Here is a 15,949-nt window from a genome sequence, read left to right on the forward strand (position 1 = left end):
GTGCAGATCTTTGAGTGCCTTGGCTTGGTGTACCTTTAGGAGAGCCATGGCATGCAAGGCGGAGGCGGCCTGTCCAGTGGGGCTGTAGGCTTTCGCAGTCAGTGACGACGTTGTCCTACAGGCCTTGGAGGGGAGTACCGGACGGTCCCGCCAGGTGGCGGCGTTCTCGGGACACAGGTGGATCGCAACCGCCCTGTCCACCTGAGGGACCTTTGTGTACCCGTGGACCGCCCCACCGTCCAGGGTAGTGAGAGTGGACGAGCGAGGAGGTCGGTTCCGGGCAGTAAAAGGTGCCCTTCATGAACTCGTCAGCCACGAGGGTTGGGGGAAGATGGAGAGTTCCAGTCCAGCCAACACTCACAGCGGCCCTTATGAGCATGTTGGCCATTTGCGTGTCAGACTCTGACTGGGCGGGCTGGCCCGAGGATGGGAGTCCGGTCAGGTCTTAAGCGTCAGACACCTGAACGCTCTCCGATGCAGCGCCGATGTCATCATCCAAACCTGGCTCCAGGGATGAAGCAAACTGGCCGTGAAGCGCGCCGCCGTCGTCCCGAGCACAGACGGAAGAAAACAAACGTGCCGGAGGACGGGTGGTTCGTGGGGCTGTGCCCAGCGAAACGGAGCGCGCTGCCATCCCCAAATCGCCTCCATCGCCAGCCGGGTTGTCCCCAATCCCGTGGGAAGAAGGAGCGACACGGGGGGCGACTGGAGTGGTGTTCGTTTTAAGGAACGAAAGTCACGACCACTACATCGCCATGGTGATGTCCTCGCAGTAAGAACATTAACCATCCACAAACGCTGCCTCAGTGTGATAGCGACCCAGGCACACGAGGCAGCGTCTATTACTGTCGGATCCAGGAACTTTTTTCTTTTCTTCTACGGAAGAAAGAAAGTCATACGTACATTTGATGACTCAACTATTATTATTACTGGAAAATAGCAATATTAAAGAATGAGCAGGTGTGTCCAAACTTTTAGGTAACTTTAACTTTAGTTAACAACCTTAGGATCTAAAATACAGTATTCCCAGAAAACAGGATTTGAGTAGTTGACACATAATTTATCAACATCAAGATTTGTTGATTATGTTAACGAATATCTTTAGTCCTATCCTGTATGTTTTTTCCTGTAAAAATGCTTTTATTGCAGTTTATATCACCTTTTTGCCATCACTAGTTCATTGAAAATGGTCCTGCATTTTTTTAAAGTACAAATATTCCATTTATCTCAAATAAAACAAGGACATGAAAGCTGCATGCATAATTCATATAAAAGAATTAGCTAAAAGAACATGTCAGCTACCCATGTGCATCATTTGCTTTTAAAAGATTGCATCTTAATTTGCCTTTGTACTGAGTGTGACTGTGCTGCATTATTTGAAGATGTCTCGTGAGAAGAGATGATTAACATGAATGTCATCACACAAGCTTGAGTAATATACAATAGTCTTACTCAAACATCGCCAGGTACGAGGTAATATTACTCTATATAATCTGTTAAAAAAACATATATGTGATTTTTCACTCCTCCATCACATGAAAACACCCTTCAAAAAATGTGGGTGTTCTGCATGAAACTTGATGACACCTTAATTAGAAAAAAATACACAAATCTCTTCCTTGTATCTACCAGCTTAGTGACAACAAATGTCACACCCTGTTCATCAAACCACACAGATTACATCTGTACATTTACCGTTATTGCATCAAGTCTTCCTACTTCCTAATTTAAAAGGAACATCATTACATTCATACAGTAGTTCAATCATCATTGGAGTTTTTAAGACTTTTTCCAGAAAAAAACAAATCGATGTTAAAATACTTTGTACCATCCAACCTTAATTTGCAAAGACAACTTTAATTAGGCTATTTTTAGGGTGGAAAAAAAGTCATTATATTTGCCATTTCTTTTAGGGCAGTTTGTGCCACAGAAATATGGGTCAGAAAATGAAGACAAATTTGACATTTTTGGGTGAACCTTTAAACAGCTTGGTGATGTTCGCCTTATTTGGATAATGTTCTTTGGAATAACATGCACTGATTAGTTATGCCCAATAAGACAAGGACAATGTGTGCTCCTATTAAAGAAAGTATGGTCAATTTTGATTTTATGTCAACTTTGAACATCATTCTTTGCCTTTTTCAGGCATATATCAAAGAACTTGACAACCCTGTGACACCTTAATCAGCTTCTCCTGGTGACTCATATCAACCTCTCCTCTCAAGCAACTTGAGGCTCAGTGTCTTTCCCAAGGACATTTCGAAATGTGGAGTCATGTGGGCCAGGAATCGAAACACCAAAACTGTGATTAGTGGCCAACCTGCTCTACCACCTGAGCCATAGCTGCCCCCAAAAAATCTTGGGGGCGTTTGCCATGCTGCGATGCCTTGAGGTGAACCAGAGCTCTATTCCTGATCATTCTTACAAAGCACTGTTTATCATTGTTTTAGTGAAGCACATATGTATACATATACATATCAGACTTGCATAGTGAAAAAGTGCGGTGTGTAGGTTAAAAACAGACCAGCGAACAAACGTTTCTTCAGTGCTTACCATACAAACAACACTTCCCTTTTATAGACACATGATTAGAGATTGAGAAAAGCTGAGCTTAATGAGGAAACTCTTAAAAGTAGCAACACTTAATTAAAGACACTTCAAAGATTCAACAAAAGAAGTACAGAAAATACCTGGAGCTTACATAGAAACCAATGCTGATGACATAACGGAAATGCTCATACAGTATATACTGTAAGTCTGCGCACTCTGAACACGGAATCTGCAGGAATGAACAAATGGTGAAATTTGGCTTTCTATAAAATGCGCTCTGTCCCTGTTCAGATATTTAACACACATACCGGTCTGATAAGCTTCCGAGTTTCTTGTACTGCTTCTCATTTCCTGTCCACCATAAAAGCAAATCCTTGTCCATTTGTATGTAAGGACTCCAAAAAGAATTCAATACCAATAGAATCAAATTCAACAAGAATAAAAATATCAAAAGTATTTCCACAAAGTTGACATCATGTCTCATTTTCTCATCCAACACCTCAAAAACACACATTCACAGTGCCCCCCAGTGGACTCAAGTGTAACTGTGAGAGATCTAGAGCAAAAGTACAGGTTTATTCAGTGTTGCCCACGGCAGGCAAATGCTCAAAGGAAAATCAGTTTGCGAAATGTAAGTAATATTTTTAATAGTCAACTAGCTGGTGCAGAATGATTGCTTGATTAGTTCATTACTCGTGCACATCCCTAGAATGGATGAAAATTTTAAACGCTACACAAGCCAATAGGATTTGATGTAATTGATGTAGATATTTGATTTGGGCATATTCGAATTGATTGAAGATTTGGTTTGATTTGAGAAAGTAATTACTTACATTTTGGTCTGTTCGTTATACAAAGTAATCATGTTTTTTAAGAAGACTTAGAAAACCCTGCAGTAGTCATATCAATTAATTAATTAAGTATATATTATTTATATGTATTTTTTACTGGTTGTGTCCTTTCGAAGGGTTTAATTGTGTTATTGTTACCAAAGCAGAATAAGGGTTCTTCTTAATGCATTTTCTAGAAATCTGTTAGCTGTCTGATTTTGAGCCCTTGGCGTCCTGTCCCAAACTAACCAGACTGGATCAGCACAAATGCTAACATACTAGTAACATATTGTTACTTCCCTGTCTCTGTGATGTGCATTATTAACTGCTGCATGTGTGTGGGTCAGTGGAGTGTTTCTACGTGCTGGTCATAATACCGGTCCTACTTTAGAGTTAATATTTAGTCCTAATTAGAACTCAACCAACATGTGCTGGAATATTTCACAGAAAAATGACAATTATTTACACACCTTCATGCCATTCTGCTCTTTTTCACACAATGACATTTTTTAAAGAACCATAAAAGTAGTCATATGACACTATATTACATTATATTGCACTACATTCCAAGTCCTCCTAAACCAAACAATAGCAACAGATGGAAATGATCATATTTGTATAGGCTTGTTGCTTCAAGTGACAACACTCTCGAGAATCAAAGGTTTTGGCAACAATAGCTTCAAACTAGGCGTGACACGTTAATGCACCATTTTTTTTATTGAGATTTGAGTACTTTATTTTTAAGTGAATATTGACTCTTTGGATTTCAGTCTGCTCCTCACACAAAGCTGTTATATGGCTTCAGAAGACTTAGAATATATCACACAAATCACATGGACTACTTTTATGGTACTTTTTTCTTTCTTTTTTGAGCTTGATAGCCATGATCACCATGAACTGTCAGGTGAAAAAAAATACTGTGAAGATTATTCAGAATTTGTTCAGCATACAGGTTTGCAAGAACAGGAGGGATGAGTAATTTGGGTGAACTCCTTTTCAAAAGATTAACATACTGACTGTACTGTGTAATGTGTGCGTGTCTGCCTGTTTACATGTCCTTTTGTGATAAACGAGGGTTCACATTTCAGATAAAGTTCACCAAAAGGCATGCTGATAGATACATGGTTAGCCACATCTACTTTTACTTTTAGCCCTTAAAGTGTAATTATTACATTCCATAGTAGAAATATTGTTTTTGCAGTGTATCTATGATGATGCAGATATTTGTCTCTGGGTTTCTTGTACTTGTGAATTTTACACCTGTATTGGCTCTACAAATATCAACCATTAGCGGTTTATATGCTGCAGGTATGAGAATTACTGAATCATGTAATGCATTTCCATGACAATAAAGCAAGTTGTGTTGCTGCCTCCTTTGTCCAGCTTATTTTTATTTTAATTGCTTTCTATGACTCATAAAAAGAGTATTTATGGGTCTGATTACATAGTTTAATATAAATGATAGAGGTTGACCGATAGTGGATTTTGCAGAGACCATTATATAGTGTGAAAGGCCGATTGATTGGCTAATAGCTTTTAAAATCAATTTTAAGAATGTAAAAAAAAAAAAAAAAATTTTTCTTTACTATGGCAGGCAAAGACATAAGAGTACAAAATGAATAAAATCCCAGATGCAGTTTTTTGTTCAACCAAAATCCCAATAATAACCAGAAAAGAAATCAGATTTGGTGCATAATGCAGAACTTTTAAGTATAAACAAGCCCGGAACACACCAGGGACTCTTATTTTGAAATAACGAATGACTATCGGCAACTATTGGCATTAACTTTTGCCGATTAACGATAATTCCAAAAAGCAACTATCAGCAGTCAAACCGATGTATCTTACAATAAATAAAGATGGAAAATGCCAAGATGTTGTATGCAAATGTAGATACATTTATAGTGCCAATCACACTACTGACAAGACTGAGTAGATTTGGTCATAGAATAGTTAAAAAAGGTTATGAGCAGATGAACCATTATTTTAACTTTTGATGACTAGGTCAAATAAATTCATGTGGTATTGTATCAATGATATCTATGCTTCTTGTTTGCCTTTTTGTAAACAAATTCAAGTGCAGTGTTTGGGTAAATTACTTCTGAAATGTAATGATTACAAGTTACACAACTAAAATTGTAATCAGTAATGTAATATTTTATATTATACTTTTCAGGTCATCCAGTGTTTTGGATTGCTTTTGATTTACTTATTGCTTTTGATGAAAATGTTATTTAATTATTATTTTATTTCATATGAAACCAAACAACAGTTTCTCAGTACCTGTGAATACTGATACTCTATAATCTATAAGTAATAATTTAATCCATAATAATTAACTACTCTAAATACGCACATTTAAAATGTATACATAATAATATAATCAGATTACATTATAAAGAGTGCTGTTAAATAAATTTAATTTGTAATTGTGATTAATAAAAAAATTTGTAATCACGATTAATTGCAGATTTCAAATGTGCTGAAATTTGACACTATACTGTATACTTCTTTCATTGTCAAAATTCATTTATATCCATCTTAAGAAAAAACAAAACAAAATGTAGCAATACTACAATTACAATTACTAAAATTTTCCAAACAAAGCCTTTCACAGTATAAAGATAGAAATGCGCTAAAATAGCACCAATTCAAGTAACATTAGCTAAACATTTCCAAAAGTCTAAGTGGGTTGACTTATTGAAAGAACGAGTCCCAACATAGGTTGCATATTCATTGCAATGTGCATTAAATACCTTAAACTCTCATCCTCCACAATATTAATCTGCCGGTAGATCTGCTTTGCTACAGCAATCGTGAAGCTGCGTTCATGATTCTCATCAGAGCGTCAATGCTAGCATCTAGCGCTGCTTTGAACTCCACATGAAAAGCAAACAAAGATATCTCTTTCAGCGGTTTTGTGATTGTTAAGACTTGACGTGCTTCTGTGTTCATTAAAATAGGTCCTACATAGGCTGAAAAATACTTGATTTCTGTCACAAGTCCCATCTGGGCTTGTTTTGTACATCAAATAGAGCTAAGAGCTCCTTTCTCCGCCAATTTATCACTGACAGGGAAATGCTGCATTTACTGAGATAACCCATGGCTCTATCATAGGAGAGACCAAAATGGTCAACTAGCATGTTACGACATACGTATACTGCCTATAGAATGTCTATGGGACCACCACATTATGCTATTTATGCTAAGCTTGTAGGCTCATCTTGGTAGAAGGTGTGTATCAGTGTTATGACTCCAGGTGGACACATTACATTCACATCAGTGTTTATGCTGTATTAAGAGTAAATTTGTTAGTCACAATTAAGAAATTATGAAATCCAAATAACATGCAATGACAATCCGACTGTTCAAGTTTTTCTGGAGGATTGCCAAGGAGTTCTAAAACACCTAGAGAAAGCTATCTGTTAGCATTCGTATTCATCTCAAGGGAAGTTGCACGGCCGCCGGAGTTGAGTCAGAAGTACTCAACCAGGATGCGGCCATCTTTATTCATGGGCTATCAGATATGGAAGCTTTTATTAGAGCACATTTGCAGCCTACTGGGGAAGAATTCTTCAGATTTATTAGCTTATACCTCAAATTAACTTTAGCTGTCATAATAATATAAGCACTTCTGACACATGCATTAATAGTAGTATAGCTTGGTAACTGACAGGAAATGTTCTGTTATACACAAATATTCTAACTTTAACCCTTACAAGTCACACAATTTTGAATGCAATATACCTCTATAAAATCTGTATAAAACACGGAGCATATTATGCTTGTGTAACGTGAAGCAGCTGGTACAAGACTGATGTGTGGTATGTGTAAACCTCACTCCCTTGGCCTCAAGAGGCACACTAGTGACTGACGCTAGGGGCCGTAGCCTTTAGCCTCCTCATTAGCACCCACCTTCCATGCCAGCTGACAGTCAAACAGGACTGGTTACAGTGGTGCCATGACCCGGATGGGAGTGAGGTTTACGGGGGTGAGTGTAATGTGAGTGGGTCAAGCAGGAACAGTTACACTTGTGTAACATTGATGAATGCAGACACAAACAATAAAAGACTGTCAAACTATTTAATAGACACATAAAAAATTTGTTTTTCCAGCAATATCTGGAATAGACAGCTGCCTCATCAAAGCTATTTGTGAATTATATAGCCAGTATCTCTCTTTCTGTGCCAGTGGTGTGGAAGCACATATGAATCTCTTTAGTTAGATTACATTAACATTTGAACTATGTATTTAGATAACTAGTCAGTCACTGTAATGTTTACAATCTTGGAAGCTGGTCTGATATAAATTGGCCATACTGACTGCGGAATGTTGTTGTGATGATGCCACAACCAGCCCCCACTTCAAAACTCATCGGTGTTTCTAAGCCATGAACCAAAGCAACCAGCTCTGAGGTGAATCACAACATTACAAACTTTGATGTGACAAAAAGACAAAGGTAAAAGACAATCCCATGAAGCATTGCAAATGACGTAATCATAATAAAACAATGGTAATAGATCAAACTATTCATTGGTTGTTGGTTGTAAGAATAGAAACTTTAAATAGAAAAGAAAAATAGACTAAGTTTACTGCAAAATATTACGATATATACAAATATGCAGTATACAGTATCTAGTTTGAGGGTGAAGTTAGACCAATTCGGTTGCGTCATTCTCAGTGTGTCAGAGTGGACTTATTTGGCAGACTTTGTTGGCCATGATTCTCTGATTGGTGGATCTTTCTCTGCTGGACCATGGGTATTGTAGTTGTTCAACAGGAAAAGGTGAACATACTCTACAGACTCCCCTCATAAACAGCTACTTCATGTTTGGCACACATGTAGCAGAACTGTGGCTGACATGTTTACCTCAGTGCGGTTATGGACTGCGGTCCATTCTGACAATTATTTTCACGCTCAGAATCGAATGACGTATTAGTTCCTTATATTTTGTGATGTTGCCTCAACTTTCATTTTAAAACTGGAAGAACGAAATGGATCAATAAAACTTATAAATAAACACTTTCCCTTTAACAAAAAAACATCATGGTTAATGTTGTAACCTCCATTCCCTGATGGAAGTAACGAGACGTTGTGTCGAATGTAGTGACACAAGGGGTCTTTCTTGAGAGCCTTGCGTACCTCTGAAAAGAGATAAGGCCGACAGAATTTGCATGTCCTGCCCCCGGACATACGGTATAAAGGGAAGCGGGCGTGCATCTGTCAGTCAGGTTTTTGCACTGAGGAGCCGAGTATAAGGTACAGCCGTTTACAGTGGTAGGTCTAGTGTCGTGGCAAGGGGGACACAAGGAACGTAGGTTACAACAGTAACCATGACGTTCCCCTTCGTTCACTCACTCAACGTTGTGTTGAATGTAGTGACACAAGGGGTCACATTTAAAAATGGCATGCACTAGACCGTGTTAGGTGAACTGCTGACACAGGTGCAAGCAAGCTACTGTGTGCTAGAAGCAACTGTATCGGCCGCACGTAACCCTCCCCCAATGCCCCGCGAAAAAGGTGTCATATACAGACCTTAGGTTCCCAGCACCCCTAAGGGGGAAACAGGCGACATGACTATCATTTGAGCAAGCCAGCTAGCCGTGGCCTTTTCTCTCTCTATGTTTCTCATCATTGAGCATAAAGTGGGTGGGGCAATCTTAACGCTATGAAATGCATCGGGGAAGGCGCAGGAGAGCCATGGCATGCAGGGCGGAGGGGGCCAGTCCAGTGGCGCTGTAGAATCTTTTCCATTCCTATTCTTTCAGGGGAAAAAGACCCTGTGGAGACCACATCCTGCCCAGACGGGAGGTAACATGTGGCCAATACGTCATATGGGTTGTCAAGCCACATGTGGAAGGGGCGTGGTGGAAGGTCCTACCTAGTGAGGGAGGAGCTCTACAAACAGAGCAACCGGTGGCAGAGGTACTGCCCAAGGGAGGTTCGGGTCCGCCGACAGGGGGACCGTACCCTGGAAAAGACCCCTTGTGTCACTACATTCGTCACAACGTTGAGTGAGTGACAGAAGGGGAACATAACATATCATTGGTTTCACTGATGTCTAACCTCTAAAATTAGTTTTGGGGTTTCATGACCTTTTAAAAACCTTAAAAGGTGAAACATGGTCTTTGCCCACATAAGAGTTACGGCATCTACCAGCAGGTGGTTACAATATTTTGTGTAGCTAAACAGATGAATCTCGACTCCTTGGACTAGTTCAAATGTTGAGAAAAAACATTGTGAAACTTTTAACTGTTGGTGGTGCTAGAGGGTTTTAGAGGCTGACCCCAAAATTGACATCAGGAATATTGAGACCATTTCCAATCAGTGTGCCAACTTTTCCAATACAATACTAGGGGCTGTCATAGACTCATTGCCAGGAGATAAAGAATATTAATAAGTAGAAAATGAACAGATATTATAGGTGCCTGCTGTAGGTATTGTGAAACATTTCAAAAGTGTCAATAGGCATGGGTGGAGGCTTCTCTGGGGGTTTTTCCCTCCAACAATTACACCATAAGAACTTCCCTGATGTGATTTCAGAAATTGGAATGCATTTTTATGCAAGTATTTTTTAACATATTTAAGTAGTTTAATATAGACAAGTGACGTGGAACACCCCTCTACATCCCTTGGGCCCACCACCCATTGGAGGAACCGCAGGAGTCGGGTGCGCTGTCATATGGGCGGCAGTGAAGGCCGTGGGCCACGACGGACCAGACCCGGGCAGCAAAGGCTTGCTCTGGGGACGTGGAATGTCACCTCACTGGGGGGGAAGGAGCCGGAACTAGTGAGGGAGGTGGAGCATTACCAGTTGGATCTGGTGGGGCTTACATCGACGCACAGTTTTGGCTCTGGATCCGTACTCCTGGATAGGGGATGGACTCTATTCTTCTCTGGAGTTTCCCAGGGTGTGAGGCGACGGGCGGGTGTGGGGATACTCACGAGTCCCCGGCTGAGCGCCACTACGTTGGAGTTTACCCCGGTGGACGAGAGGGTCGCCTCCCTACGCCTACGGGTTGTGGGGGGGAAAACTCTGACCATTGTCTGTGCATATGCACCGAACAGCAGTTCAGCGTATTCGGCCTTCTTGGAGACCCTGAATGGAGTCCTGAATAGGGCCCCAGTAGGGGACTCCATAGTGATGCTGGGTGACTTCAACGCACACTTTGGGAAATGACAGGGACACCTGGAAAGGCGTGATTGGGAGGAACGGCCTCCCTGATCTGAACTCAAGTGGATGTTTGTTATTAGACTTCTGTGCTAGTCATGGATTATCTATAACAAACACCATGTTCGAACATAAGGATGCTCATAAGTGTACGTGGTACCAGAGCACCCTAGGCCGAAGGTCGATGATCGATTTTGTAATCGTGTCGTCGGATCTGAGGCCATATGTTTTGGACACTCGGGTAAAGAGAGGGGCAGAGCTGTCAACCGATCACCATCTGGTGGTGAGTTGGGTCAGGGGGTGGGGAAAGACTCTGGACAGACCTGGGAAGCCCAAGCGAGTAGTGCGGGTGAACTGGGAAAGTTTGGAGGAGGTCCCTGTCCGCGAGATCTTCAACTCACACCTCCGGCGGAGCTTTTCAGGCATCCCTGCGGAGGTAGGGGACATTGAACCGGAGTGGGCAATGTTCAAAGCTTCCATTGCCGAAGCCGCGGTGGAAAGCTGCGGCCTCAAGGTTTTAGGTGTCGCAAGGGGTGGTAACCCTCGAACACCGTGGTGGACACTGGTGGTCAGGGAAGCCGTCCGACTGAAGAAAGAGGCCTTCCGGGATTTGTTGTCCCGGAGGTCTCTGGAGGCAGTTGCAAGGTACCGACAGGCCCAAAGGGCTGCGGCCTCAGCCGTGAGGGAGACAAAGCAGTGGGTGTGGGAAAAGTTCGGAGAAGCCATGGAGAAAGACTTTCGGTCCGCACCAAAGTGCTTCTGGAAAACCGTCCGCCACCTTAGGAGGGGGAAACGGGGAACCATTCAAGCTGTATACAGCAAAGATGGGACGCTGTTGACCTCAACTGAGGAGGTTATTGGGCGGTGGAAGGAACACTTTGAAGAACTCCTAAATCCCAACACGCCCTCTATGGTAGAGGCAGAGCCGGAGGATGATGGGGATCAGATTCTATTTCCTGGGGAGGTCACTGAGGTAGTCAAACAACTCCGCAGTGGCAAAGCCCCGGGATTGATGAGATCCGACCAGAAATGCTGAAAGCTTTGGATGTGGAGGGGTGTCATGGATGACACGCCTCTTCAACATTAGCGTGGAAATCTGGGACAGTGCCTAAGGAGTGGCAGAACGGGTGGTGGTTCCCTCTTCAAAAGGGGGATCAGAGAGTGTGTGCCAACTACAGGGGTATCACACTTCTCAGCCTCCCTGGTAAAGTTTACTCCAAGGTGCTGGAGAGGAGGGTTCGGCCGATTGTCGAACCTCGGATTGAAGAGGAACAATGCGGGTTTCGTCCTGGCCGTGGAACGATGGACCAGATCTTTACTCTCGCAAGGATCCTAAAGGGGGCCTGGGAGTATGCCCATCCGGTCTACATGTGTTTTGTGGATCTGGAGAAGGCGTATGACCGGGTCCCCCGGGAGATACTGTGGGAGGTGCTGCGGGAGTACGGGGTGGGGGATCCCTTCTTAGGGCGATCCAATCCCTGTACGTCCAAAGCGAGAGCTGTGTCCGGGTCCTCGCACGAAGTCGAAGTTCATTCCATGTGGGGTTGGTCTCCGCCAAGGCTGCGCTTTGTCACCAATCCTGTTTGTGATATTCATGGACAGGATATCGAGGCGTAGTCGGGGTGGGGAAGGTGTGCGGTTCGGTGGGCTGGGGATCTCATCGCTGCTTTTTGCAGATGATGTTGTCTTCATGTCATCATCGGTCCGTGACCTTCAGCTCTCACTGGATCAGCTTGGCAGTCGAGTGTGAAGCAGCTGGGATGAGGATTAGCACCTCTAAATCTGAGGCCATGGTTCTCAGCAGGAAACCGATGGAGTGCGTACTCCAGGTAGGGAATGAGGTTTTGCCCCAAGTGAAGGAGTTCAAGTACCTCGGGGTCTTGTTCACGAGTGAGGGACAATGGAGCGGGAGGTTGGCCGGAGAATCGGGGCAGCGGGGCGGTATTGCACTCGCTCTATCGCACCGTTGATCACGAAAAGAGAGCTGAGCCGAAAGGCAAAGCTCTCGATCTACCGGTCAATTTTTGTTCCTACACTCACCTATGGTCATGAAGGTTGGGTCATGACCGAAAGAACTAGGTCACGAGTACAAGCGGCCGAAATGGGCTTCCTCAGAAGGGTGGCGGGCTTCTCCCTTAGAGATAGGGTGAGGAGCTCAGTCATCCGTGAGGAGCTCGGAGTAGAGCTGCTGCTCCTTTGCGTTGAAAGGAGTCAGTTGAGGTGGTTTGGGCATCTGGTAAGGATGCCCCCTGGCCGCCTCCCTAGGGAGGTGTTTCAGGCACGTCCAGCTGGGAGGAGGCCTCGGGGAAGACCCAGGACTAGGTGGAGAGATTACACCTCCACACTGGCCTGGGAACGCCTCTGGGTCCCCCAGTCAGAGTTGGTTAATGTGGCTCGGGATAGGGAAGTTTGGGGCCCCCTGCTGGAGCAGCTGCCCCCGCGACCCGACTTCGGATAAGCGGTTGAAGATGGATGGATGGATGGATTTAAGTAGTTATTTTTGCTGAAGATTATAAGTAAAAGTAATGGTTATTATCAACATCCAGTAATCCACAATGTTTGTTTGAGCACGTTTCTTCATGTGAATGTGTGTAGGAAAGGATTTCAGGAATGTTTTCAAGTAATGTTGTGACATTGTGTTTAGCGTTCACTGAAGCAGTGATTCTCAACCAGTTTTGCTTCAGGAGCAAGATTTGACATTGGGAATCAAGTGGTGATCAAACAATCAGTATTTCTTTTTTACTGAAAAAGTGTAAAATTTTCCATAAAATCAAAGTTGACTGTTTAGTTTCTAAATTTGTATTAATTCACAGTGGTTTCAAGCTGTAGTCAATGTTCAACAAACAAAGCACGAACACTGTTCATCCTCTTAATAAGTGAACCCATAATTAATATAGACTGTTCTTTGCTTTTGAGGGGTGCCATCTACCTAATCTACATAACCCTTTTAAAAACTTTTATTCCCCTGCCAGTATACCTACAGTACAATAACTATTTTGCTGTATAGATTATTAAAACTATTGTGTTTAACATTTTAGATGTTAAAATAAAAATTTTCCTCAGCTTATGGAACGTCAACTATAAGTCATGCGTAAATTGATTTCACTGAAATGTCTAACTGTCAATCAAATTTAATACAAAATGTCAGAGTGTTACAATTGCCATTTTACAACTCTTTCTGGTCACCCCAATCATGTACAAAGTAGTCAAATACTGTAATCAAAGTAAGCCATTTGTTTTCAAATAGACGGAATTGAGCACACTCAGCTGTCAATTACTGTATGTAATGAAGCTGAAAGATATTCCTCAGGTTGATGCTCTGTGTTGTGTGTTATTCTGTGCCCTACCCTGCTGTTACCACCAAACACTTGCTATACAGACATGACATCATCATAACTACCACTTGGCAATCTCTGCATTCTTCCATTTTTTTCATTGACTATGCCATTTGTAGTATGTCACTATAATGAACAAAAGACTTCCTCTAAAATATAAAAACTGAACATGTGCAGCTATTATAATGAGATATTTCTAACAGATCTGATTCTTAAAATTACTTGCATTGGTCTAATCCAAAGCAGTCAGATAAATTCATTTCTTAGGCAATTATTAGGAAATGTGAAGTGCTAATTGACAACATATATACAGAATACTTTACAGAGTTTAAAGACATTTGAGCATTTCTCCACTTAGTAACATATTAGTCTAAAATAACTTTATAAAGTGGAAGTTTATAATGTGGTAATACACAATAGTATTTACTTAGTTATGAAAAAAGTTGATCATGTTGGTTTTAGTAGTTTTACTGAAAAATATTTAGGCCTATACCATTGTCAAATTTTGATATTATGACTAAAAATGACAAGTGAAACAGCCATCATGTTAAAAGTAAAAAAATGTCCTGTTCCACTGAATGCATACTATTATTATTATTATTATTATTTATTAACCTTTATTTAACCAAGAAGTCCCTTGAGATTTAATCTCTTTTCCGATGGAGACCTGGCTACAAAAGCACACCATACAAGGTAAAAAAAAACACAACAAAAACAGACATAAGACAAAAGTAAACACATTAATAAAAACATTGGACTACAATTACAGAATCCAGCTTATGCATAACAATTGCCCTCTTCAGTCATACAATTTATATCAAAGATTTGAAATCACCCAAGTTAACAAAGTGATTAAGATGTAATGTGTTCTGGAGGGAATTCCATGACCAAGGTGCAAAATAAAAAAACTGTTTTACCAAGATCAGAGCAAATCCTGGGTACCCTGTAGAGTAGCCATCTAGAGGAGCGAGAATTGTAACAGCTATTGTTGAGTGCCACAAGATTGCACAAATAAGGAGGTAGTTTTCACTGTATGGCTTTAAAATTCAAAATAAATACCAGTGATGCTGTCTCGTTAAGCTTAATGAAGGCCACAAGACCAAATTATAAAGTAGACAATGATGTGAACTAGACAAAGTATTGCTTATAAAATGAAGAAAACAATCATGCACAGATTCTAGATGGCGAAATATAGAGAACCACCATGCATGTAAATAATATCTCCATAATCTAGAACACTTAAGAATGTAGCCTGTACAAGCTTTTTCCTGTCTGATAAATTAAGGCAGGCCCATTTTTGATGATAAAAAGTCAGCCTAACCTTCAGCTTCTTCACTAGGTGTTCAATATGCACAAATAATAAAAAAAAAAGAGCCTATCATTCACCTAGATACCCAAGTACCGATACTTTTCAATTGAGTCAATATCTGAGGTCTGGGAGTGGGCTCTAGAAAATATCATAACTTGGTTTCCTTAGCATTAAGTACCAGCTGAAGATCAACAACAGCCTGGTTCAGAGAAGAGGCAACGGAGTAGACTATCGTATCGTCTGCAGAAAGATGCACTTTATCTGTAGACATGTCCCTCCCAATGTTGTTTATAAAAATAGAAAATTGAACCTTGGGGGACACCCTTAGAGATTTCCAAAAAGCTTGACTTATGTCCATCTATGTATACACACTGGATTCTATCTACAAGGCAGTTCTTAAGAGTAGACCCTGCTGAAATAAAATGCTCATTAAAATGTCTTACAATTTCATCTTTACACTTATTTTCAGTTGAATTCACCAAAATGTGCTCAGGGATGCCTAGAGTGTATTTGAGCCATGACAATGAATTTATCTGTTTCCAGAATTTAGCAGGATTGGTTACATTTTCAGAAATAGATTTTAAGTAATATTCTGACTTTGATGTTTTCAGACTTGTACATTTCTTTCTCAGGACTCTAAAGGAAGTCCAAGTCCAGCAAGAGAGTTAGTGGTTCTAGTCTTGGGCCATGAGATGTTAATTTCCCTGATCAGGTTAGATAATTCAACTGTGAACCAAGGGTTGTCCCTCCCAG

This window comes from Xyrauchen texanus, chromosome 25, assembly GCF_025860055.1.
Source record: "Xyrauchen texanus isolate HMW12.3.18 chromosome 25, RBS_HiC_50CHRs, whole genome shotgun sequence".
Lineage (NCBI taxonomy): Eukaryota > Metazoa > Chordata > Actinopteri > Cypriniformes > Catostomidae > Xyrauchen > Xyrauchen texanus.